We start from the raw sequence: 25315 nt of genomic DNA on the forward strand, positions 1-25315 counted from the left end.
AAATATTTCAAAAAACATACAAAAATGATATTTTTACATGTCAATATTTTTCCTTTCGATATTACTTACATCGATATTTCACTAAAGACATCAAATCGATATTTTTTACATCGATATACAGAACATCGATATTTGACACTGTCGATATTGTCAACTCGATATTTCTGTATATCGAAATAAAAAACTCAATATTTTGACTGTGCACGAGTCATTCATTCTTCACAGATTGTTCGATTGGGCTTGGAAGGAACGACGTTTATGTAAACCAAGCATTAAGTGGCAGCTATATAGACAACCACTGGGTAAATAATTAATTTTGTCTGCTATTTATTTGACCGCTGGCTACAGAGTAGAACTTATTTACTATTAGCATAGAAACTTTGCTATTTATCCGGCCACTGTGTAATTAATAAAGATTTCAGTTGTTGTGCCTGGAGGCTGTGTAACCAGCAGAAAGACTTCACTATTTATCCGGCCATTGGCAGTACTGATTCTGCACTGTTTAGATGGCAGCCATGCAAATAACATGGAAACGTAGCTATTTACCTTGCCCATGACTAACTAGCAGAAGCTATGTACTATTAGGCCAGCAGTCAATCAAACAGCAAAGAAACTTCACTCACTACTCGGCTGCTGGCAAAACAGTCGGCATTACTTCCAATCTGGCGATCAGCAATGCAAATAGCAAGTAAACATAATGATTTTCATTAGCTGCTGGTTAAATAGCAGATATTACATACTATTTCACCAGTAGCTTGGCAAATAGCAAAATGATGTCAGTATTTACCCAGCTGCTGGCTAAATCGCAGAAATAATCTACTGTTTGGCTGGGGGCCTTACAAACAGAAAACAAACTTCATTATTCACCTGGTGGCTTTCTAAACACCAGCCAGTATATACAACTTGGGCAATAGCCTTGCAAATAGCAATGGAACTTCACTATTTACATGACTGGTGTTTAAATAGCATACATTTTGGGGTCGATTCCGATTCTGGAAAAAATTCCTTCCCAATGCTATTCGTAGGCTTACCTTCCGACCGACTTGTATCCGGAGGTTTTTCATACGAACCAGCAAGTACGATGCGTATAACAGGCAAATATCTGACCGAATTGTCCGCTCCAATTCGTGCTCTATGTCACGTCCTAACAGGCTCAGGAAACACTGAAATCGAGTCTTACGGAGGCATTGCACAAGCAGTTTACGGACAAGCAAGTACAATGCGTATTTTGTATGCGTCGTACAGGGCTATTCTTCCTGCTGCTCAAAGCATTTGGATGAGGCATATTTTAGCTCCGTATCGCACAGAACAAGTCCAACGGGGATGAGACGGAGTCTGTTGCGTCGTATATGTGCTTGGCTGTGTGTAATCGTTCGCGTAGGTGTCTATTGGGTTGTTAAAATGCTGGACTATGTGGCATCGTTCGCGTCCGACTCGTTCGTGTCGTGTTGTGGCTTGGCCTTTCCTGCTGACTCAGACATATAATATAATTTCCGGACGAGTCGTCGTGAATTTCAAGCATCGCATAGTACTCAGCTATTCGGAAGGCATGTGTATGGTTCGGTTGGAAATATTGACAGGTCCATGTCGGGTAGAACATTTTCCAGCCGAACTCGGAATCTACCCCTAAGTGTTAATGTGCCTTATGCAGATTTCAACAAGACTATTTGAAGCTGTTTAGTCTTCTACAGCAATGTACTCACTCTTACTTACCCAGCCACGGGAATGTAGCAGGGCCAGATATAGGATTACCAAAAGGATCAATGTAAACAGAACACAACATTGTTCTGGGGATTGGCGTTAACTCTGCTAAGATGGCGGAGGACAATACCTCTGCCATTCTGATTGAGCTACGTCTGTCAAATTTAGAGTTGTCCACCGGCCCGGTGGACTGTTCTCTACATTGACATTAGCTGTTGTCATGGCGATTCCTGTCTAGTTAGGAAATGTTTGACAAACAATTCTGCTAGACATGATTATCAGCCAGCCGGCTAGCAAACATTTCAAAACATTTTAGTTCTTCAAAAACAAACTCCCAAAGCAGGAATTTGTTTTGAAAAAAACTAAATATAATGGGCCCCATGCACTTGGAGGTTTATCCCAGGGTGTAAGGGTCATTATTTTTTTTCCTGTCCTGTACACCCAGGTTTTGCCTGACATAGAGTCAACTGTATTATTCGTTTGATCGTAAAATGTGATAGCAAATTACACACATACTTTTTGCGAATAGGTTGGTTCACAAAATACTTAACTGCAGGAAGTTTCAGAATGGCTTCCCTAATTAATATTCATTAGGAATGTGCCAATTGGCTGTAAATCACGAATAGTGGCCCTCAAGGGGCAGCAAACCACTGACATTATGACCGCATTTGAAAATGGAATTTATTTTTTATTTTTAAAGGAACTCTCTGCTTTTCTGAAAAACATTTTTTCAGTTTGGAAAATATCTTCCTTTTGAGGTTGTCAAAGTGATCCCCAAAGGCGCAGGCCACCTAAGGGAACCCACTCCCCCTATGCAAATTAGCTACCACCCAACTTGGGGGTGTTAGCTCATCAATACTTTGTGACCTAAATTGCAGTCGTAAATGATCAATAAATTCCTTTCCGAATAGGAAAAAAGAGGGAGGGCCCCTTTGATGACCACTCCTGCTTGAAATTCAGAAACAATCTCGAAAGTCCTTTTATTAGTTGAATTTATTTTCTAGCTCATAAAAGGGGTTTTGTACATAATGACAAGCACTTTTGTGGTCACTTACCCTGTCGATTTTGTGACATGAGGCCCTTAGGGCCCGATGTATGAGCCCTAATACCGGTCGGAAACGGCCGAATTCGGCCGTTTCCGACCGGTATTATGGTTTTCTTATGTAGGGGGCTACATAAGTACAGATTCGGTAATTTTACCGATTCTGTACATTTACCGATTCGGTAAAATACCGAATCGGTAAATGTACAGAATCGGTAAATAGAGATGTAGGTGGCACTCTGAAGAGTGCCACAGGCCTTCAAAAGTCGGTATTTTACCACCCAATCCAATTGGGTGGTAAAATACCGAATCCAGGTGTGCATGCACATCTGTGCATGCACACCTGTGCCATGTGACACACAGACATGCCCTTAGGGTATGACTGTGTGCCACATGGCACACAAGCCTGTAATTGGGGTGCTAGAGGGTGTCAAAGTGACACCCCCTGCACCCTTGCAAGAATAGGTAACAACCGAATCGGTAAATACCGATTCTGTATTCCACATTGATTCCTATGGGCTTCAAGGGCCATAGGAATCGGTAAATACCGAATCTTATAGATTCGGTATTTACCGAATCAGAATTACCTACATTTCCCCCCCCTCTAATTTACCACTTCTTAAATACCGAATCGGTATGATTCGGTATTTTAGAAGTGGTAAATTAGATTTACCTACATCGGGCCCTTAGTGCTTAAACTGGCAAGCACTAACATGTAGGCCAGGCTGAAAGATTAATTACGTCCTAGGAATCAGAGTATTTTAGGTAATTCTCCATTACCATTGTGATGCAAAATTCCCAGAAAATATGTGATGTTGCCCGCTTGAGTAATTAAGAGTATTTTGCGGCAAAGGCCTACCCCAGGAGCACAGGAACAATGAACTTAGCAAGCGCGAGTGGCTGCTCTCTGATGATGTTTTTGTTCTGTTGCATTTAGCACAATTTTCTGGGCTCACCTTTCATCCTTGTGTCCCTTTTTGATACAAGGGTACATTCTATGCTAAGATAATAGCATTAAATACTGGCTTACGCTCCTTGTTTAAGTTTGCATCCTTTTTCTGTAACTCCATATAATTAAACAACAACAGCAAAATATGCAAGTTACACCTATCCCTACTTACAGATCTAAAGATCCCAAATGTTTGAATGGTTCCAAGGTATTTTGACAGACTACCACTCCATTACACCATGGGCCAAAACAGTGACTTGGGAGACCGTTTATGAAGCTGTCTCGTGGTCCCCACATTCTCCTTCTTCTTTAAGTTGATCTGCAGAGGTGACAAATGATAAAGATTATTAAATCCTTTGTAAGACTATTTGAAGCTGTTTAGCCTTCTACAGCAATGTACTCACTCTTACTTACCCAGCCATGGGAATATAGCAGGGCCAGATATAGGATTACCAAAAGGATCAATGTTACCAGAACACCTATTTTTCTGCAGCAAATAAGTGCATTCTAGAAATATTAATTCTGGTTCAGTTCAATTAACCAACCCAGACTAAAACACTTGAAAACAATGATTTGTAAATGCAAAGGCCAGAACTGGAAATGTTGTATTCCAGTGACACAGTGCCATCTGATATTTCGATGAAGTCACCGTCAATTCAGAAAAAAATAATTCTTGTACTGGGAAGACAAAAACACAAAAAGCAAATCATCATAGGTGCTAAGACTATCATCTTAGCACCCAAATACAAATACTTTGGGGTCGGGTTTACAGAAACCACTCAACCCTCTGCTCACAAAAAAAATGTCATCAAGAAATCGACAGCTATTACTTATGGACTAATCAAACTAAACAACAAGCTAAAAAGCCTATCAGCAGATGTTATAAGAAAAATCATTTAAGCTCCCCTCTTACCAGCACATTCATTTAGGTATCATGCGTTCCTGGGTGCCTGCTCGGAAATCCTGGAGTAAGCACAGTGCCTGTGCTACAAAAAGATCTTTCAGGGCAAGACTTTGAATGGAGCTTAGATTGATCAAACAATCTCTAACTCTTGATGCGGACCTTTTAAAATACTACATTCAAATTCTGAAAGTCCCTGAGCAATCTCTAAAGAGTTGCCTCAAAGAGAAATTTGATAAAACTGGATCCCCGTGGCAAACTTGGCTAGCGAGAGCCCTCGCCATTACAGAAATAAATATAACTGCTCTTGCCTTGCCTTTTATCTCATATGGATCCTGGAAAAAATGCATTAACAAGCAAGTGCAATTAATTTAATTCCGGCAAGACCAGGAAATAATAAAAACATCTCCTTTCCTGGCCCACTCAACTCATCATACCTGGTATCCAAAACCCAGTCTTACCGCTTTGCTGCGCTCATCCCCAAAAGTAGAAGAGAGATCCTATACATGGGACTGCTGTCCTTGCCAATAGCTGAATTTAGCTCGGCTTGGGCGAACCAAAAAACAGGGGGAGCATGCCGTCTCTGTGCCCACAAACAAGAATCATGATTGCACCTTCTGTGCTGTTGCCCAGCTAGAGCAAATGAAAGAAGAACCTTTGTAGGGAGCTATACCTGAGCGAAAAAGTAAGAACCTACATAGAGGCTTCGGCAATATGCTTTACTCAAAAGGAACCCTACATCCTGGCTCGCTGCGGGAGATTTATACAAACAATCAGGGAAGCTCTCAATCCTTGCTCCGGCCCGACTTCGCCCTTGAATATTTCAAAAGGTGATCCCGGATTACTTTAAAGGGAAGCCAGCATGAACCCTAGACAAGAGCAGATCAAAGGAACACATTTACTCACCTTCTCAATGACACGACAGCAGTCGGAGCACTCAGCATTACAATAGACCTCCGTACCTGCCCTGGGAGAAGGAACAGAGACTGGAGTCTTCCAACAAATACTATTCACCAAAAGGTTCCTCAAATTTGGTCTAAATCATAACGCATAAGCACTTTACCCGGGATTTTGTTGTAAGACAAGGAACTTCGACAGGCAGATGGGCGTTTGGGTCTGGTCGCAGTGCACAACACAAATGTAAACACGAAAATAAGCACAGAGTCAAACCAAGGCACTTAATATTTGCACTTTTTTAGAACTTTTAATCCTTACGTTTGGACATGTTCAGGACTTTGGCTTTCCTTTTTATAACGCTTTTAAGTTTCACTATTTTTTTTATAAGTCTTTTTATTGAAATATAAACATATAAACAAGCAAGGCGAAGGGATATGTTACACAAAGTACCAATTCAAGTGGGGAAGGAAAGACAATACAAAAAATTTGCAATCAGTGTATGGAAGGGGAGGGGGGGAAAGACAGGGCCAAATCAATATACATACAAGAAATATTAGGAATGCAGGGTCAGGGGGAAGGTGGGAAATCAGTGTTGTCTATTACGGGTGGTGCGCAGAGCTCGCCACGATAACTATTCCAAGGTCCCCACACTCTGCACCACTTTCTGGGACGACCCTGGGCCAAGTATACTGTTTTTTCCCTAAACATGCACCAATCCATGTTCTCCTTCCACGTTTCAACCGAAGGAGGCCTATGGGAACCCCACAGTTGAGCAATATCTCGTTTGGCAATCATAGCTCCCAGGGTCGCCCATTGTTTCTGAGCTACATTATAATCCGTGGGTTCCCAAACATTTAATAAACACCGTCTGGCTTCCGGCAAGAGGGCAATCTCCGTTACAGTGCTCATTACCTCATATACTCCTCTCCAAAAGGCCGCAACCTCCCGCACTCCCAGATAATATGGAGAAACGTACCTATCTGCCAACATCCTCTCTTAGACAACCCTTCCTCAGAGAAGCCCATGTGAACCAAACGGGGGCCCGTGACGTACACTCTATGAAGGATCTTAAGCTGAACCAGTCGGAGTCGAGCTGGAATCGCAACCTCCTTTGGAGAGGAGATCGCCGACTGCCAGTCCTCGTCGTCCAATTCAAGGCCGTCACGGGTCCACAAGTCCCGAAGATGCGAAAGGAGGTCTGACCTATCATTGATCAATTTTTTATAGACTAAGGAGATAGTGCTGTCGGGCACATATCCATCCAACAGTCTATCCTCAAGCGGGGAATACTCCGGAATGACCTCCCCCATCGGGAAAACCGATCTCAAAGCGTGGCGCACTTGAACGTAGCGGAAGTACTCTGTATCGCTTAAAGCAAACTCATTCTTCAGTACCTCAAACGATTTCACCTGGCCCTTGCCCCAGAGGTCTCCCACCTTACTAATACCAATGAGGTCCCATTTGTCGAACCCCTTGGTGTTCCACAATTTACCAAGTCTATCGGAGGCAAAAAGAGGGGTCGCTAGAGTCAGGCGATCTTTCCATCCCATGGAACAAGTTGCATCCCGCCACAAACGCACCGCAATCTTGGTGGGTCCCGACAATACCTGAAGTACAGATTTTGAGTACAGCGCTCTATAGTAGTTGCCCCCAGGTAATAACCATCTATCCATGGCAAAAGCAGGATTCAAGTCTGGACCGTAGATGCAGTGATTAATGGCACCCAATTGAGACGCCCAATAGTAACGTTTTATATCAGGGAGCGCAATACCCCCGTCGTACCACAGGAACGTTAGTTTGGCGAGTGCAATACGGGGTCTGTTGTCCCATATGAGCTTCCTTTGAAGGTCCTCCACCGCACGGAAATAGCTAGCCGGGACGATATCAAGAGTGTTTTGGAGAGCATACAGAAAACGAGTCAAAGACATCATCTTAAAAAGGGCTGCACGACCCAGGGGCGAAAGCGGAAGTCTACGCCAACCCGCAACGTCCTGCTTCAATCTAGCCAAGGGTGGGAGAAGATTACGGTTGTACCTAATTGCGGGGTCCAATGAAACGTAGATACCAAGATATTTGAACTCCGTTAGTGCAATTTGAATAGGACAATTACTTGGAAGAAGTGGGACCTAACCAGAAAGGACGTATAAATAGGATTTTGTCCAGTTAATAATTAGGCCTGAGTTCTTACCAAATGAATTCAAAACATCACATAAAACTATCAATGACTTCCGGGGGGAGGTTAAATACAGTAAGATATCATCTGCATAAAGCGAGATGCGATCTTCAAACTCAGATGACCACTGAATACCCTTCATCGAAGGCTCCCATCTGATCCAAGCAGCGAGGGGTTCGAGTGCCAGGGCGAACAAAAGCGGTGACAAAGGACAACCCTGACGTGTTCCCCTCTCAAGACCAAAAGAAGCGGAAACTCGACCATTAACAACAATTTGCACGAGGGGGTCTTCATAAAGCAGCCTCACCCAGCTAATAAAACCAGGTCCAAATCCGAATTTAGCTAAAACCGCCCATAGGTACGGCCATTCAACGGTGTCGAAAGCCATCGTGGCATCCAAGGATGCCAAGATGGCCGGCTCACGCAACGTCGCGGCTCTCGCGAGAACACCATGCAGACGCCTAAGATTCAAAGCGGTATTTCTATGCGGGATGAATCCGGATTGATCCGGATGTATCAACTCACTGATAACCGTGATCAATCGGTTGGCTAGTTCTTTTGCAAGAATCTTAGGCTCGGCATTCAAAAGAGAAATAGGTCGATACGATGCACATCTATCTCTCGGCTTCCCATCCTTGTGTATCACCACAATGGTCGCTAGACATTGGTCACGGGGGAGAATACCGCACTCTAAAGACTCCAAGAACATATCACGTAGATAGGGGGCCATCTTATCTGTGCGCAACTTGTAAAGTTCAATAGGCAAACCGTTGGGACCCATGGCCTTCCCCGAACGTAGGAAGCGAATCACAAGAGCCACCTCATCCGCAGTTATTACGGCATCCAGTCGCTCTCTATCACCCTCAGAGAGACGTGGCAAAGCAATATCTCGCAACAGTAGATGCGAGTCCTCTTCCGGTCTGTCTGAAACAGAGGAGTAGACAGTTCGGAAGTGCTCTGCAAAACACTGGACAATCTCTTTAGGTTCCGAAACCCGAGCACCATCCGCTGCCTCAATGACAGGCACTACCCGACTGGCTCTATCTTTCTTATCAAGCCATGCGATCAATTTACCAGCTTTATCTCCCACATCATACAAACGACCCTGTTGTTCCCTACTCATAGCCTTAGCCGCGTCGGTAACCAATGCCCTGTAATCAAGTTGTTTCAGTCGCAAAGCATGCGTCTTAACACGGGTGACCCCCGCTCCAAATCAAGCTCCAAGTCCGCGATCTCTGTCTCGATCTTAACCACCTCCTCATCCCTCCGCTTCTTAACACCCGCTATCAACGACAGGGCCTGACCCCTGAGAACCGTCTTAAAAGCCTCCCAAAGAGATACAGCGGACGATACGGTTCCCTCTTTTTCCAAGAAATACAGGTCAAGCGACTTCACCAGGGCAGAATGAGTTTTAGGATCCCGAAGATACCAACGGTTAATCAGAGTGATCCGTCCCTCAGTACTGGAATCCAACTCCACCAGAAGCCACAATGGAGAGTGATCAGAAATTCCCCGAGCCAAATGCCTGACTTCAACAATGGAAAGAGCCTGAGCAGCCGGCACCAGAAGATAATCAATCCAGGAGAGGCTACCATGAGCGCCAGAGTGAAACGTATATTGCTGCTGAGTAGGATGCAACAGTCTCCAGCAATCTACCAGTCCCAAGGAGTCAAGGAAATTTGGGAGCCAATTCTGTGCTCCCATTAAATCTTAGGCGGGTGTCGATCAATCCTATCGGAGACAACTGCGTTAAAATCACCCCTTAGAAACAATGATCCCTCAGGAAGAGCTAGGATAACCCGCCCCAAATCAGCGAAAGTAGTCGACTGCAAGCCAGGGGGAACATATACAGAGCTCAGGGAAAGGTTCCGGCCCTCACACGTACCCGTAAGAGCAACATAGCGCCCTCTATCATCCAAGACAACGTTATCAATCTCTAGCGGGAGAGAATTCCTAATGAGGATACCAACCCCCCTGGAGCCAGAGGAAAAACCAGCATGTGCAGCCAACCGGTACCCCCTCCTGTTCATAGCACAACAACCATTGCCAATCAAATGTGTCTCCTGAAGTAGAACCACATCAGGAGTAAGTCATTTCAAAAGCTGCAACACCACCCCACGTTTTATCCTATCCCCCAGCCCATTAACATTCCAACTCATTAGTTTCAGCCCTCTACCCCATCCCGAAAAAGAAAAAGAATCCAACCCCAAGAAGAACTCAGCACCTCGACCAAATAAATTAAGAACACATTGCCTTGCAAAGAAACAAACACACACCCCAACAAACCCCCCAACCCCCCCACCAACAACCCGTTACAATACCCCCCACCCTGCACCCCTGCATAAAACTGGAAAACCACCCAAAAGTGCAGTGTGCCTGTCGCCCCCACATCTAACTAAGTTACAAAAAGAAACTTAAAGGAGGAATATGACCCTCTAAGAGCCCCGCAACCCCCGAGTGTATGTCAAATCAAATGTCAAGACTGTCGAACCACAGTTCGAGGCCTACAAGAGACCCCAGTAGCCAAGTAGCAGGCGCCTATTCCCATTCCATCGGTCCACCTTCCGCTCCGCCAGATTCCTCCTCCGATAAACGCTGATTCGGTAAATTGTCCAGCCAGTCGGACACCACGTCTGGTCGATCGAAAAAATAAGTCCGCTCCGCATGTTCAATCCTCAACTTGGCGGGGAAAAGCATGGTATACTTAAGTCCCATATCACGCAAACGTTTCTTAACGCCAAGAAAACCAAGTCTTTGCTTCTGGACCGATTGGGTAAAATCTGGGTAAAAGCTAATAGTCGTGTTTTCATACTTTGTAGGTCCACCCATCCGTGAGGCCTGCAGGATAGCGTCTCTATCACGAAAATTAAAAATTCTCGCGATTATAGGCCGTGGTGGGGCGCCCAGTTTTGGCGGACCCCCCGGTACTCTGTGAGCCCGTTCCACCGTGAAGAACTTACTGAGTCCCTTAGGTGCAAGGTGGCTGACAATAAGATTCTCGACAAAGAGGTCAGCAGCCGGGTCCTCCGCCTTCTCCGGGACCCCAATAATACAGACATTGTTCCACCTGGCCCGTCCTTCATAATCCTCCAGACGTTGTGTAAGGAAATCACTGGTAGTCTTCAAGCGACGGATCTCCGTCTGTAGGTCAGTGACATCTCCCGTTAGACTGGAAGTCTTAATGTCTAAAGATTTGACCTTTTCGTTAGTTTTGGCCAGGTCCGTACGGATCAGGTTGACGTCAATCGCCACAGTGTCCAGCTTATGGGCGAGAGTATCCATTTGCTGCCCCAATGAGGACTTAATCCCGTCGATTGCCGCCATGACATCTTGCAGGATCAACTCAGTCACCGATGATGACGGGTCTTTCGGGTCATCTTGCGACCTGCCCTATCCATCGGGAGACCCCCTGACCTGGGCATATCTATCCATGACGTTAGTTTGGGTATAGCTGCCCCGCCGGGTGGGTTTACTTTTCTGCTTGTCACTCTCCAGTTTCCCTGCCATTGCGAGGGACAGGGCAACTCGGTCCGATGAATCGAGTCAGGATGATGGCGGAGCCAAATCCCCACTGGCAGAAGCAGACACGGTTAAAAACAGGCCAAACGATGTCCAGATAGGACCAAGCAGACGAAAGTACAATCGAGAGTGGCACAGCGCGGTAGTATATAGGCACGGGGGTGGACACAGACACAGTCACAAGTCACAGGTCTCTCTGGCAAAAGCGAAAGTGAAAGTGACAAGACCGGTCGACTCAACCCCAACAGGCCTTTGTTGTTCAACTACAGCTCGGGCACCATGCCAACTCCACAGCCGGGCGTCACAGAGATGAAGGCCTCAATCTTCAAAGCGCCATAACACCGGTTCCTGGAGTCCGATTCGAAATCAGAATGCAGGTTTCGCCTCAGTCGTGGTTCACCTTCACGATAACGTCGATAAAGGACAGGATAGACGACAGGATAGATGCGGGAGGTTACGAGGGTCTCGGGAGCCCTAAGCTCACGCGGACATCTTGGTTGCGCACGAAGCTCCTCCTCAAATTTCACTATCTTTATTATTGTATTGCAAGGGTTTTTATTAACTTATGCAAATAAATTAATTAATTAAATTCATTTTGTGAGGATAGAGGAGTATCATATGATATGGTTGTGCAACCTTATGGTGTAATACACTTGCAAAACTGTCTTGACTTAAATCAGGATTGTTTGTAAAACCTTTAGCTCAACCCTGGGAAGCTGTGGTTTCAAGTAGCAAGGCTTAAACAAAGGAACTAGTGTAAAGCATTCAGAAGCATCAAACGACAAAATAAAAAAGTCAATCAACACAAAAGAAATCCAACACCAATTTATAAAAATATATTATATTTTTAGACATTTTGACTGCTCCCAGATGGGCCTCGATGTGCCGGTGGATATGCTAAATCAGTTGCTGCTCCACAAAATCGGCCTGCTCGATAACAGACCTCATGGCCCCCACATCCCAACGTACAAGGAGCACACCGAGGGCCATCTGGGGGCATTCAATGCTACAGCAACAACATTGCGAGCTCAATTGGGAGATAATGGACACTACAAGGCCCATAATGCTATGCTAGTCCCGGCAGAGCACCCTATTCAGGGGATGCGTTGGATCATTTAAATGATGAGGGCAGTGTCCTATGCGCCTTCAATTGCCAAAGTCTCTGAAGAGAAGTGGGGACACTTCAAAACGCGTTAGGCATCCATGGCACATTGAACTGCTTAGAGTTATCGTTGTACGTTGGGTACTTGGAGCTTGGATATATATATATATATATATATATATATATACATATATACACTGAAAAAACCATAGGTTTCAGGGGTGTTATAGTTAATTGGACATTTCACTCGTATAAAACCATAGAAACTCCCCAGTTAGAGTTAGTTCAGCTAACTATAACTTGCGTGCCTGCAATGCACTGCTGATGATGTCACATATTACATCACTCATGACATCACTGATGACATTTCAAATGACAGCACTGATGACATCACTATAATGCCCCTGAAACCTATGTTTTTTTCAGTGAATTTCTAATGTTTTTTAAATGCTATTTTCTAACTATAACGTGCCTGAAACCTATGGTTTTTTCAGTGAATTTCAAAGTTTTTTTTTAATGCTAGTTTCTAACTATGCCAACAGAGGTAGGACATGTGATGAAAGAAGAAACAACGCACAGAAAGAAAAAAAAGAAATGCAGAAGGAAGCAACAGAATTCCACAAAGACGAACAAAAGTGCAGGAAGAAGAAGAGATGTACAGAAAGAACCAACAGAGGATGTTAAAATTGATAAACTTTAGGTGTACATAAGCAGCGTTCATTTATGTTCACCACAGCATATTGTTAAAAGTAAAATGACGGTTGTGAACATTTCCTGCACCATCTTGCTTAGTGTGTATTTCTATGTGCACGTAAGCTGCAGCCATTTTACACATCACAGCCATTTTGTACTCTGTTGGTCACCTTTGTTTCACCCTGCCCTTACTAACATCCCTCTGACCAACCTGGTATGTGAGCTGGGGGCTATAACCTCTATTGCCACAATGAACATCAACACCACTTGCTGCCACAAACTCGTTTTTCCTCTCATCTCTCTTTACAGGCAAACCCATGGACACTCTTACACAAATAGGTTCCAAATATCAAACAGACTCTTGCAAACATGGTTTATTGGACTGCACACAGCAAGACTTGTTTTTGCCAACAATGGGACCTGTTTTAATCAACAGAACGAACTCTTAGATCTGGCCGGTCTCACATGTTTTAGACCCTGAAGAAAGGTCCAGCTGCGAGATAACATTGTCTCTTTTGACCTGGGTAGGGGGATAATTACTGTTGGGTTTGTGTGGGACGGGCACTCAAGCTTGTGTAACCATGTTAATAAAACAGATGCATTGTGTCAAACCTGTATAAAAGGAAGAGCCAAAAGAGATGCAGTTAGAACACCTCCCTGAGACATCCCGGTGTCTGCAGTTGACGTGGTCGCCTCTCGAGAGTAATAAACCTTTTTCTTGCCTTCCAGTTCCCAGCGCCTGCCTCATTATTTTGATAGCAAATCCAAAGTGAATTAAAGGTGACCCTGCGCCGGTCAGCATTGGGGGTCTTAGGAGACTCGCTGCTTTTCACAAGGAGCTGAAGCCCTCATGTGCCCACAACTTTTTCAGACAGGTTGAATCTGACTAAACAGGCCTAGAGCCAATGCTATGCTAAAAGACACTTAGAATACAATGAAAACACCTACATACACTAGGGAACACTATGTGTTGGTATACCCCTATGATTACCATGACCTCCTGTGTAAGACCCTAATACATAATAGGGCAGGGGGGTTAAAACTTCCTCTTAAAATGCTCCACAGGGCGAGTTGGCACACTGGTGAAGGGAGGGGGGCCTGAGGTGACGTGTGCTCTGTGCTGTTTTAATTTGTGGGATAAAGCCCCCTTGAATCCTGAGTGTCTCTTGGGTCCAACTATACCACCAGGTATCTCCAGTAAGCGCCACAGAGCTGCGTTGCAGAGAGGTGTAAAAAGGGGCACGGCCTGGACCACCTCTCTTTAACACAGCGCAGTGGTGCTTACTGGAAGCACCTGGTGGGCTTGTTGGCCCCCAGGGGCCGTCAGGATTGAAGGGGAATTTTTTCTCCAACTTAAAACGCGACACAGGGCGTGTTTGCACACGTCACCTCAGGCCCCGTCCCCTGCATCCCCCGGGGCCTGGCCACCTCATTGGGGACCGTGGGGAAGCCCCAATTCCCCACGGTCCCTGCCGGCTCTCCGCGTCCTGTGTGAGCCAGCATTGCTTTTCCACATGGGGAGCTGCTGACATGCAGCTCCCCGTGTGGAAAAGCAATGTGGTTTGGATTTTGGAAGTGAGAGCAGGTTTCCTGCTCTCTCTACCAAAACCCAAACCCCAGTTTGCTATGACAGGGCGGGAACCCTGGACACTGCAGGAGATGGCCAGGGGTGTGGTGGTCCCCAGGGCCATCAGGCGCTCCAGGAGGGGGGCCACCCGGTCCACCTCACAATATTAGCAAAGCCCCGGGGAGGTGGTGGTCCCAGGGGCTCGGAGGTTCATAACGGACACCCAAATTTACATAATTAGTGCCCCTGAGAGGTGGCGGTCCCTGGGGCGTATGGGGGGGCTCAAGCCCCCCACACAGGTATATGTCTTTTTTTTTTTAAGTCCCAGAGGGTGGCACTCACTCACCAGCCAGGGCCCAGGCTGTGTTTTATTCGTCCAAGGTCTCTCTGCTCAGAGAGGAAATAGAGGAGCACACGTCACAGGTAAGGAAAACAACTCGTTTATTTCAATTTGTTTCACACCGGCTCCATTGTCCTAATGCATTTCGGCCGCATCGGCCTTCTTCAGAGGAGAGGGGGGAGCCTTTGACATCTGATGGCCTCCCAGACACACACTGACCCTTAATTGCTCCGTCATTCATTGCCCTCAGGTGGGTGACTCTTCCGGTCTGCAATATCGAGCATTCTGGTCCATGTAGTGCGTCCTTAGGCCTTCAATTCTTAATGTATATATATATATATGTATATATATATATATATATATATATATTAACTGAAAAAACCATAGGTTATAGACCATATATAGTTAGGAATTAGCATTTACAAAACCTTGAAAATTCACTGAAAAAACCATAGGTTAGAGACCATATATAGTTAGCTGGACATTTTATTGACATAAAACCAATGAAATTCCATATATAGTTAGTTGCACTAACTATATATCGCGCACCCGCAATCCACTGCTGATGATGTCACATATTACATCATTCATGACATGGTCAGTGACATCACTGATGACATCACTGATGACATCTCAAATGACATCACTGATGACATCACTGATAACAACATCCAGTGATTTTTTGTTTCTGTAAAGTTTAAATATGTCTTACATATTGAAGAATGAGTGGATGTGTAAGTGTCTGGACGAAGGATTTAGTAGGTGCATGACTGACTGTATGAGTGAGTGATTAAATGTGTCTCACTGAGTGCATGGGTTAGTGACTAAACTGTCTTAATTTGTGCATCATTATGTCTGTTGTTCTGTAAACTGCTGCATGTGTTGATCAGTAGCTATATGACTAACTATATGGGTTATTGATTGATTGCCCAAGTATTTGTATGGGAGACTGAGTGTGTGTGTGGCTAGCTGGGAGGTGTGTGACTCTGTGCAGATCAATGTGTACTTGTATCAATGATTGTATAAGAAGGTAAGTATGTGTTAGTATATGTTTGAAAATGTAAGGTGCTCTATGTTTAACTGTATAGACAAGAAAATGGAAGTGTCATTGATTCTTTACAGGACTGACTAGGTGTGTGAGTAACTCCATGGATGAGTGGCAGACTGTGAGTGTCTGTATAGGTGTATGAGTGCATATGATAGTGTTGTAAAGATGAGTGATTGTATGTATGAATGATTGTATGGGTGAATGAGTGAAGGTGTGTGTAGACGTAGCAATCAGTGAGTGCGTATGTAGTAACTAGTATTGGTGTGTCAATGGTTTCAAAAATTATACTCTGTATTTAACACTGGGTGAAACAGAGGTTATATTAAAATGTGAGGAGATGCATTGTATTGTCACATGAATGATATCATCAGTGATGTGGTCATTGATGTCAAATGAGATGTCATCAGTGATGTCATCAGTGATGTCATTTGAGATGTCATCAGTGATGTCATCAGTGATGTCACTGACCATGTCATGAATGATGTAATATGTGACATCATCAGCAGTGGATTGCGGGTGCGCGATATATAGTTAGTGCAACTAACTATATATGAAATTTCATTGGTTTTATGTCAATAAAATGTCCAGCTAACTATATATGGTCTCTAACCTATGGTTTTTTCAGTGAATTTTCAAGGTTTTGTAAATGCTAATTCCTAACTATATATGGTCTATAACCTATGGTTTTTTCAGTGAATTTTCAAGGTTTTGTAAATGCTAATTCCTAACTATATATGGTCTATAACCTATGTTTTTTTTAGTGAATTTCAATGGTTTTTTAATAGCAAATATCATAAGCTGTCGAATGTCAAGTACGTGGTAAGTAAAAACATTTTCGTGTTTATGCACACTGATCTGCTTTGAATGCTGCCCCCCACCCCTCATTTCTATTAGGAGTACTCTCTCTTTGCAGATAGTGAAGGGTAGTTAACGCAGGCCTTTGCCCCCGTTGTAATCCGTCGTGCCTGCTTCTCTCTCCATTTGATTGATTGTTCTCTTTGGTTCATTCTCTATTTACAAACAAGCACAGAGTCGCAATACTCTGTTTAGTCTTTGCAGATAGCGAAAAATCGTGTAAAAAAACAAAAGGAATCGAGCAAAATCAGTAGGCCACTAATGGGATCTCTTTTTGACCTCGCTAAAATAGAAACATTAGGAACAACCTGTTGAAAATAGCAATGTGTATGTACATAAGCGGCGTTCATTTTTGTTCACAGTACCCCTTGTTGATTGTTTGAATCGAGCATTGAATTGTTCGAAGTTGGTTCTCTTAAGGATCTTCTCTGCCTGCAAACGAGGAAGAATAGGAATATTCTCTCTCCCTTTGCAGATAGTGAAGGGTAGGTAACGCAAGCCTTTAACACGTCGTACCTATTTCATTCCTCATTGATTGATTGATTGTCCGAACATTGACTGTTTGGGAATTAGTTCTTTTTGGAGGTATTCCCTGTTTGCAAATAAACGTAGGAAAATCTTTGCAAGTAGTGAAAGTGTAGGTAATGCGGACCTTTCTCCCCCGTTGTAATCTGTCATGCCTATCTACTCCCCACTGATTGATGCACCTGTTTCACCCGGACCATTTACTAGAGATAGGTCATCTGGCCCAACAAGAGAGCACCCCTAGTGAAAAGGACATATGCAATAATAACGAAGTGATCACTGTATCCTGTTAACAGAAACTTTAGCATGAAACAACCTGGAAAGAAAAGAATAGGAAAACGAAAATCAGTAGGCCACTGATGAACTTTTTATTAAATAACAAACAAAGAAACGATAACAATACGTAATGATAAAACCTATTATTGTCCTAGAAACAAGAAACGTTAGAAGTAAGCCCGTAATAAGAAACCTGAAAACATCGCCCCTCACTGCCCCAAAACGTGTCTGTCCCACCGCCTGCCACGGCCAAATAACGGCAAACTGGGAAAGATAGAAGTCAGCAGACATCCGCCCCATTCTAGAAACTTCCAAAGGGCAACAGGTTTTCGGCTACGCCCAGCCGGAAGCAACACATATAAGGCGGGTCCTGCTGCCACGCCTCGGAGATCATCACGTAGGGTGTAGCCGGAGGAGAGGCCGAGGCCGAGGCCAGCGGGACCCGGCCAGGGGGATTGACAACGCTGGAGAGTTGCAGGGGGGGGAATGTCCGTGTCCTCGACCCTCCCCTCTCTCTCCCAGTCCGGCCGCGGTGGCCCTTGACAGTTTCAGGTAGTCCCGCCACATTCTCTACCGGTCCGGCCACCAACGGCCGGGGCCGATGGGATCCGGCTGCAGCCGATAAACCAAGGAACCCGTTCATGGGGCCAGAGCAAGGGGCGTCCGGCCGACATCCACCGGAAGCCCGGCCCGAAAACGGATGGGACATTTCTTCTTTCTTCAATAATGGCTTTGACAACACTGGGGGGGATGTCTTGCACATGCCTCCGACCCCCCCCCCCCTCGTCCACATCGCCTGGTCCGGCCATAACAAATCTCAAGCGAGACGCCGTGGGGTGCACTGGGAGGGAGAGACGGTGCGAACAGGCCTCTCCCGCCTCCCCAGTGGAGGCTTCCCACCTGCACCCTCAGCGCTCCAGGCGCCCGGAAAAGGGTTCTTCCACTGTGGCGATGCTGCAACGTCTCGCCCGGCAGGGTGGAGCCCGTCCGCTCATTTGACCCCGCGATCGCCAGTAGCTACCGAACTCTCAAAATGGCGATCGACCTGGCAAGAGCGGGCCCAGCATAAAGAAATGGCCCGGTCACTGGTTGACTCCACCACCGTAGTCCTCCACGACCTTGAAGATTCTAGAGGAGCCGCGGGAGTCTCCGACCCCCGCAGACACCCCCGATGGGGAATGACTGCCATGATCGCCCGTGGAGTGACGAAACTGTATCCGCGGGACATCGGCGCTCCCATGCTGGCGCCAGCCTCACTTTGAATTACTAGAATCCTGTAAACCTCATTTCCGGTGAAAGCACACTGTGACCCGGTAGGAAAAATTGTTGCACCCCCTCCCCTTTTTGACTGATAGTTCAAACCACCGATCCTTTCCTTTGCCCTTTTACCAGAACTTTGGACTGCCTCCCCCTCTTTTACATTTTCTAGAGAAAACAAAACATTAACCACTACATTAGCATAGCAGTTGACACCAGAACTGTTTTCAAATTGAAAACCAACAACATCTTCAACAGAATCCTTTTTGTTTCTGCTGTGACCCTGCTACAGCACAGGCATTGTCCCCAGCAGTAATTCTGCAATGCCGGTAAGAATAGCTGTGGTGCCTACTGGACTCACTCACCCCTGCGGCGCCCCACGCCGTTATTTGCTGGGCGGCAACTTACTAGACATCACCTTCGTGCCATCTAGATTTCAGCGCGTTCTGGTGCCTTCGAACTATTCGCACAACAGACTGCTACTGACGACCCACCCCCAGGCAACATCTTCTGAATTTTCATAATTTGAAAGAACTAGTAACATGTCCTCATCAGGAATTTCCTCATGAAAAGTCTGCAATGATGATTCTTGTAACTCTATGGTCTCCAAACATTCGATAAATTCGCCATCAAGAGATTGATCAAAAAAATCATTCAAGTCATCTCCTCCTTGTGAGAATATTTCATTATTGGTGCTGTCAATTTCAATAAATGTATTGGATAATTCAAAAGAAATTGCCACGGTCTCTTCGTTGTTTAAATGTTTTTACTGTTTTTGTTTTGTTGTATATATTTATAAGTTATTAAAGTTTTATAATCCTACTACTTTGTTGGAGTGCTATATATTTTTAATGTGACACATAAATGTAAAAACTTTGATGTACAAAGAGTCATCCCTGGAATCTTCCGCTTCAGGCTCGGTCCCCTCCCCAATCACAATACAGGATGGTTTTCAGATAGTAGGAACACGTGTGGTGTGACGGATCTCATCGGGTGTGGGTCTTGATCTACTATAACTCCTTTGAAGAGGGGTGATTCTTTACAGCTGGGGCCATAAACTACATCTGCAGGGCTAGCTGATAGCCTGGACAATCGGACACAGAGGAAGAGGAGTGTCAGAGGGTGCGGTAGTGAATAGGGCGAAAGGGAGGTGTCGGGCGGGCACAGAGTGTGATTCTCAGGGAAGAGCAGCGCAGATGGGGAGAGGTTTATTGCCCATGCATAACACAGAGAGCGGGGGTGACCAGTGCCTGGGGAAGATGCTTGCGAGGGGGAGCCATGCTACGAATCGACAGCGTGCAGAGAGTGGGTCTGGTCAAGGCATCTAAAATGGCTGCCGTGCACGACAAAAGTGTGGCATTTCAAAAAAGGCAAGATGGCGCAAACAATGTTTTTCAACACTTCCTCATTTCCTTCGAATCGAACGTTAACAGACGTTGGTGCATATTACCAAAGTTAAGCGATATTTATCGCTAACGATGCTTACCAACGAATCTTTTACCGCTAAGCATCGTCAGAAATTATCGAAGATAAACCTTGCTATTATCAAGGTTTATCGCAAATGCGATAAAAAACGACCGCAATGCATTAATATCGCTTAAAACTCAGCGATATTCATGCATTACCGAGCTAATGCTCTTAGCCATGTTATCCACCTCCCATTGGATAACATGGCTAAGAACTGCTCAGGGCAGGTGTTAGTTTTTGGAGATATTCGCGCTTAGCGCGAATATCTCCAAAAGTTGGTAATAGGAGATATATATCTTGCATGTTGTAATGCAAATGATTGTGGTATATGGAACTCATACCATAATCTCTCAGGAAAGCAGAAACTGATCCTTTTGGGACCGCCTGAGAAGGCCTAGGGGGTGAGGGGTACTCTACTTTGCCCCCTTTTCACGTTCCGAACTATTTTATTTTCCTCTCTTCTGTAATTACACAAAATAGCAGCGATAAGATGCATCAGAGACACACAGTGAGAGAAAGGAGGCCGGAGATGAAGAAGAGATGTCAAATACACATTGGAGATAATATAGTGGGAGAAGGGAAGTAAATATGAGTAAACTTACCATGTAACATAAAAATGTTGCACTTTATACTATAAGTCTCATTTTATACTACAATCACTTCGCTACAACCTCATAAATTAAAAATAAAAATGAATAATGTCTCAAACAATTTTTGATTTCTAAATATAAATTTATTCTTCTGAATTTTCTAAATTTGAAAGAACTAGTAACATGTCCTCATCAGGAATTTCCTCTTCAATCATCTCATCTGGAATCTCCTCATTAAAAGTCTGCAATGATGATTCTTGTAACTCTATGGTCTCCAAACATTCGATAAATTCGCCATCAACAGATTGATCAAAAAAATCATTCAAGTCATCTCCTCCTTGTGACAATATTTCATTATTGGTGCTGTCAATTTCAATCAATGTAGTGGAATCATTCAAGTCATCTCCTCCTTGTGACAATATTTCATTATTGGTGCTGTCAATTTCAATCAATGTAGTGGACAATTCAAAAGAAATTGCCACGGTCTCTTCATTGTGAGCCATTTTATTTTGAAATTGCTTGCTGTAAATTGCAGAAAAAAATAATCACTTTCATTTATCGTTTTTAGTAATACATAATATAAAACTAACTTTATCAAGTATTTAGTATACAAGAAGGACTGCAAATAAATAACAGAAAATATTTTTCAAATTATCTTCAAGTGTACAACATAGTTCCCCTTACAAATTAACAACTCACCTTTTTAAAAGTAGGAGAAGTGTTAGTACTCTGTAAATCAAACACCAGAAATTCACCACCAAAAATTCCTCACAAATGTACCTCAGACAGTAGTATCACAAAATGGCTGTGGTTTCCTCTCATTTGAGATATATACATAACCAATTAACTTTCATCACACACAAATACAAAACCAAAGTAACATTTTAATTGGTTCTAAATTTCAACACTTTCAAATGAGTTTTCCCCATGCAATTTTCCATAGGACATTTACATACGTCTACAGCCTGAATGGCTGAACGGAATTACACCAAACTTGGCAAAATGGTACATCAAACCTAAGAGGTCAGGAAGGATCTACTATGCCCCCTTATGGTCATTTGCCCTTTCGCTTTGGCCTCCTCTTGTCTCTCGATCCTACCGAGAGACAAGATGGCGGCCGCTACGGACTGTTTGGAATGTTTACAGACGCCGGAGAACCAATCAGCTTCGCAAAGCTCCGTAACGCGAAAAGTACGCGAAGCGGAGCGCTGTTACAGATATATATCTTTTTTTGAACGTTAATTTCTCAAAATCCACTGGAGCACATATATTGAGACCTAGCAAAGGCACATCGGGCTACCAGTCCCTAATATTTTGCCAAGTTTCGTGCAAATCCATTCAGCCGTTTGATTATTATTATTATTTTTTTTTTTGCCCCGCGGGGCCCTTTTAAAACCTCCACATCAAACCTAGGGGGTCAGCGAGGATCTACTATGCCCCCTTATGGTCATTTGCCCCTTCGCTTTGGCCTCCTCTTGTCTCTCGATCCTACCGAGAGACAAGATGGCGGCCGCTACGGACTGTTTGGAATGTTCACAGACGCCGGAGAACCAATCAGCTTCGCTTCACAAAGCTCCGTACCGCGAAAAGTCCGCGAACCGGAGCGCTGCCCGGTCCGCTGTTACAGATATATATCTTTTTTTTGAACGTTAATTTCTCAAAATCCACTGAAGCACATATATTGAGACCTAGCAAAGGCACATCGGGCTACCAGTCCCTACAATTTTGCCAAGTTTCGTGCAAATCCATTCAGCCGTTCGGGCTAAAAGTGAGGCCAACCGCCCTATGGGAAACTCAATGTTAAAAACACGTTTTGGGACCCCCCTTTTTTCTCGGCCCCCCCTTGACGAAACCCCCCCAAATTTTCAGGGGCTGCTCAGAAACAAAATGTTCCATTTTCCTGAAAATTTCAGCCAATTCCGTCCACAAACGCCAAAGTTATTAGACATAGGATTTTTTCTCTATGGGATTTTTGAAAATTCTAACTATATATACCTACTGGCGACCGCCAGTAGGTAATATATATATATATATATATATATATATATATATATATATCTGTATATGTATCATGTATATATAGTTAGGAGCTAGTTTCCGTAGGAAAATAGCAACATTCTATTCCCAAAAACGTTGGCGCCGGATGACGAAACTTCGCAAAATTTTCAAAAGTAAAGGGGCACTCAGGTCAGTTCCTATCCTGAAAGTTTCAGTGTGATTCTGCAAGCGGGTGCCGAGAAAAAAGGAGGGTCCAAAAAAGTGTTTTCTCTATGTTCATTTCCATAGGAAACTTTAGACACGGCTACAGCCCGAACTGCTGAACGGAATTACACCAAATTTAGCAAAAATGTAGCCCTTGGTTCAGAAAGAACTCTTTTTGTTAAATGGTGTAAATCTGTTCAGTAGTTGCTGAGGAAATCAAAATTAGCAGAATGTTGATATATTGAGGCGCATAGGATCCGCGCACCCTCCCGATCACGAGCTTCATGCTAATTGGCTGTCAACACTCCAAACGAGGAAGTGTTGGCAGCCATCTTGTGCCTCAGTAGAACCGAGGCACAAGAAAACAAAAGCTAAGGCACAAAACAAGAAAAGGGAGCAGGGTAGAAACACCCTGACTCCCTAGGCCTGCAGTTTTTTTTAAATCGCGGGATGCGCAGAGGATCCGCGAATCCGGCCGCGAAATAAGAAAAAAAATGAAGCGCGGGCTCCCCTGTATGTTAAATTATGTTAGGGTTTGTGAAGATGCATGAAATTATCACATGGATGATGTCATCAGTGAAGTCATCAGTTCCAACAGGGGTAGAAGGTCCAGGGGTCCCAGGTCTATATCTTGCTTCGTAAGTTTTGACGTAACAAAGGAACGGTACTCAAAGCTCTGGACCATAAGAACTTCAAAATCAAGAGTTAAAGTTAAGTGTGAGTATACGTTCCTTTCTTTTGGCAAGGATAAAGCCTTCTTGTCTTTATATTGTAATGGCAAGATCCGTTACCATATCCATTCATCTCTTAAATAATCCATTTCATTCTTGTTGATGATTATCAAAATTTTATTGAACAAAGAACAGGAACAGCCGACACGTGTTTCACCCTATGTGGCAAGTAGCGCCAGGGCTTTCTCAAGGCTGTAACAGCAGTAGGGTACATTGTCAGAAATAGTATATATTTAGAACAGTTGACCCCAAGAGAGTGAGAGTAGGGTGCTTATGGTTTCAGTGAGTTATAAATAATGTGTGTTGAGGTGTCTTAAAGGAAATCTAATTTTTAAAATTTCCAAAGAAAAAGTTCCATAGATTAAAAAAGTTCTTCGACAGGAGTGTGAACACTAATCATAGTGTACAGCTACATCTATTTTATTAAGGAAGTGAAAAGAGGTGATGACAATACCAGTAAAGGGATACTATTCCCATAGGCTTATTGAATGGTAAATTATTTCTAAGTTTCCTCATTATGATGCCTCTGTACATTAAAGATAGTGCATGCGATCCGTTTTGTGCGCAGATATAGTAATCCCTACATGGTTGAGACTCTTAGTAACAGTGAAATATTTAGTGAGGATCAAGGAAACACATGAGGTACCAGGGAGGAGCAAGAGTGAAGTCCTGAGAAAAAGTATTAATTTTAATACTTAAATCAATTAAATCACATCATTCTCTTTTTTTTTCAGCGTTTTCCGATGCAGGTTAACACAGTAATTTTGTTCCACATTCAATTCGGTGAAGATAATTTGTGACTATTATCAGTTCAAGGTCATGCAACTCTCCGTCACATTACATTTTAACCTTTTTTCAGAAAATATCATATTGTTATTGTTCATTACTATATAGAGTTTCGATATAGAAACAAAGGTAAAATAATTAAAGAAAGTCGACGTCTGAGTTGAGAGAGATGTGGTATTATCATTGCCCAAGACTTTGGTTGCTTATAAGAGGGTAAATCAATCTATAGTTTAAGCGATATTGTGATGGGCCCCATCAGCATCAATGTCAATCGCCTATAACATATTATGTATTGATGAGGGAGCAATGGGACAGATACTCTTAACGGTGATGGGCTATATCAGAAAACGATTGTTCCCTGTATCTCAGAACATTCTTAGAAAGTTTAGAAGCAAAATATTACTATCCAGCAACAGTTTTCAAACGTGTTAGCCACGCATCATGCCCAAGAAGCACTCCTCTATCACAATACGAAACCCAGTTAAGGATATTTGTTGCTACGCTTTGCTCGAAAAAACGGATCGAAAAAGGGGTAAGTATAACCCTTTTCTTATGAACAAAATTGCAACCCAGTGCGTGCTGGACTTAATTTAGTTAAGGGTAGAGTTCAAGATCCAGTGAAGTCCTCCGGGTAATCCGGTACTTGGCATAAATCCTGTGTTTTAACTTGAGACAGCCGCCATATTAAGTAGTC

At 43.9% G+C, this 25315-nt stretch overlaps 1 protein-coding gene across 1 annotated transcript in view; it reads right to left on the reverse strand.

Moving 5' to 3' along the window:
• Positions 1 to 25315, reverse strand: part of LOC144763238 (uncharacterized) — an 853666-nt gene that overhangs the window by 5901 nt on the left and 822450 nt on the right. Inside the window, exon 6 of the transcript XR_013596197.1 lies at positions 3865 to 4011. The gene's annotated coding sequence lies outside the window, so the exon portion shown is untranslated. The remainder of the gene's footprint in view (positions 1 to 3864; positions 4012 to 25315) is intronic.

This window comes from Lissotriton helveticus, chromosome 6 (assembly GCF_964261635.1).
Source record: "Lissotriton helveticus chromosome 6, aLisHel1.1, whole genome shotgun sequence".
In the NCBI taxonomy this organism is placed as follows: domain Eukaryota; kingdom Metazoa; phylum Chordata; class Amphibia; order Caudata; family Salamandridae; genus Lissotriton; species Lissotriton helveticus.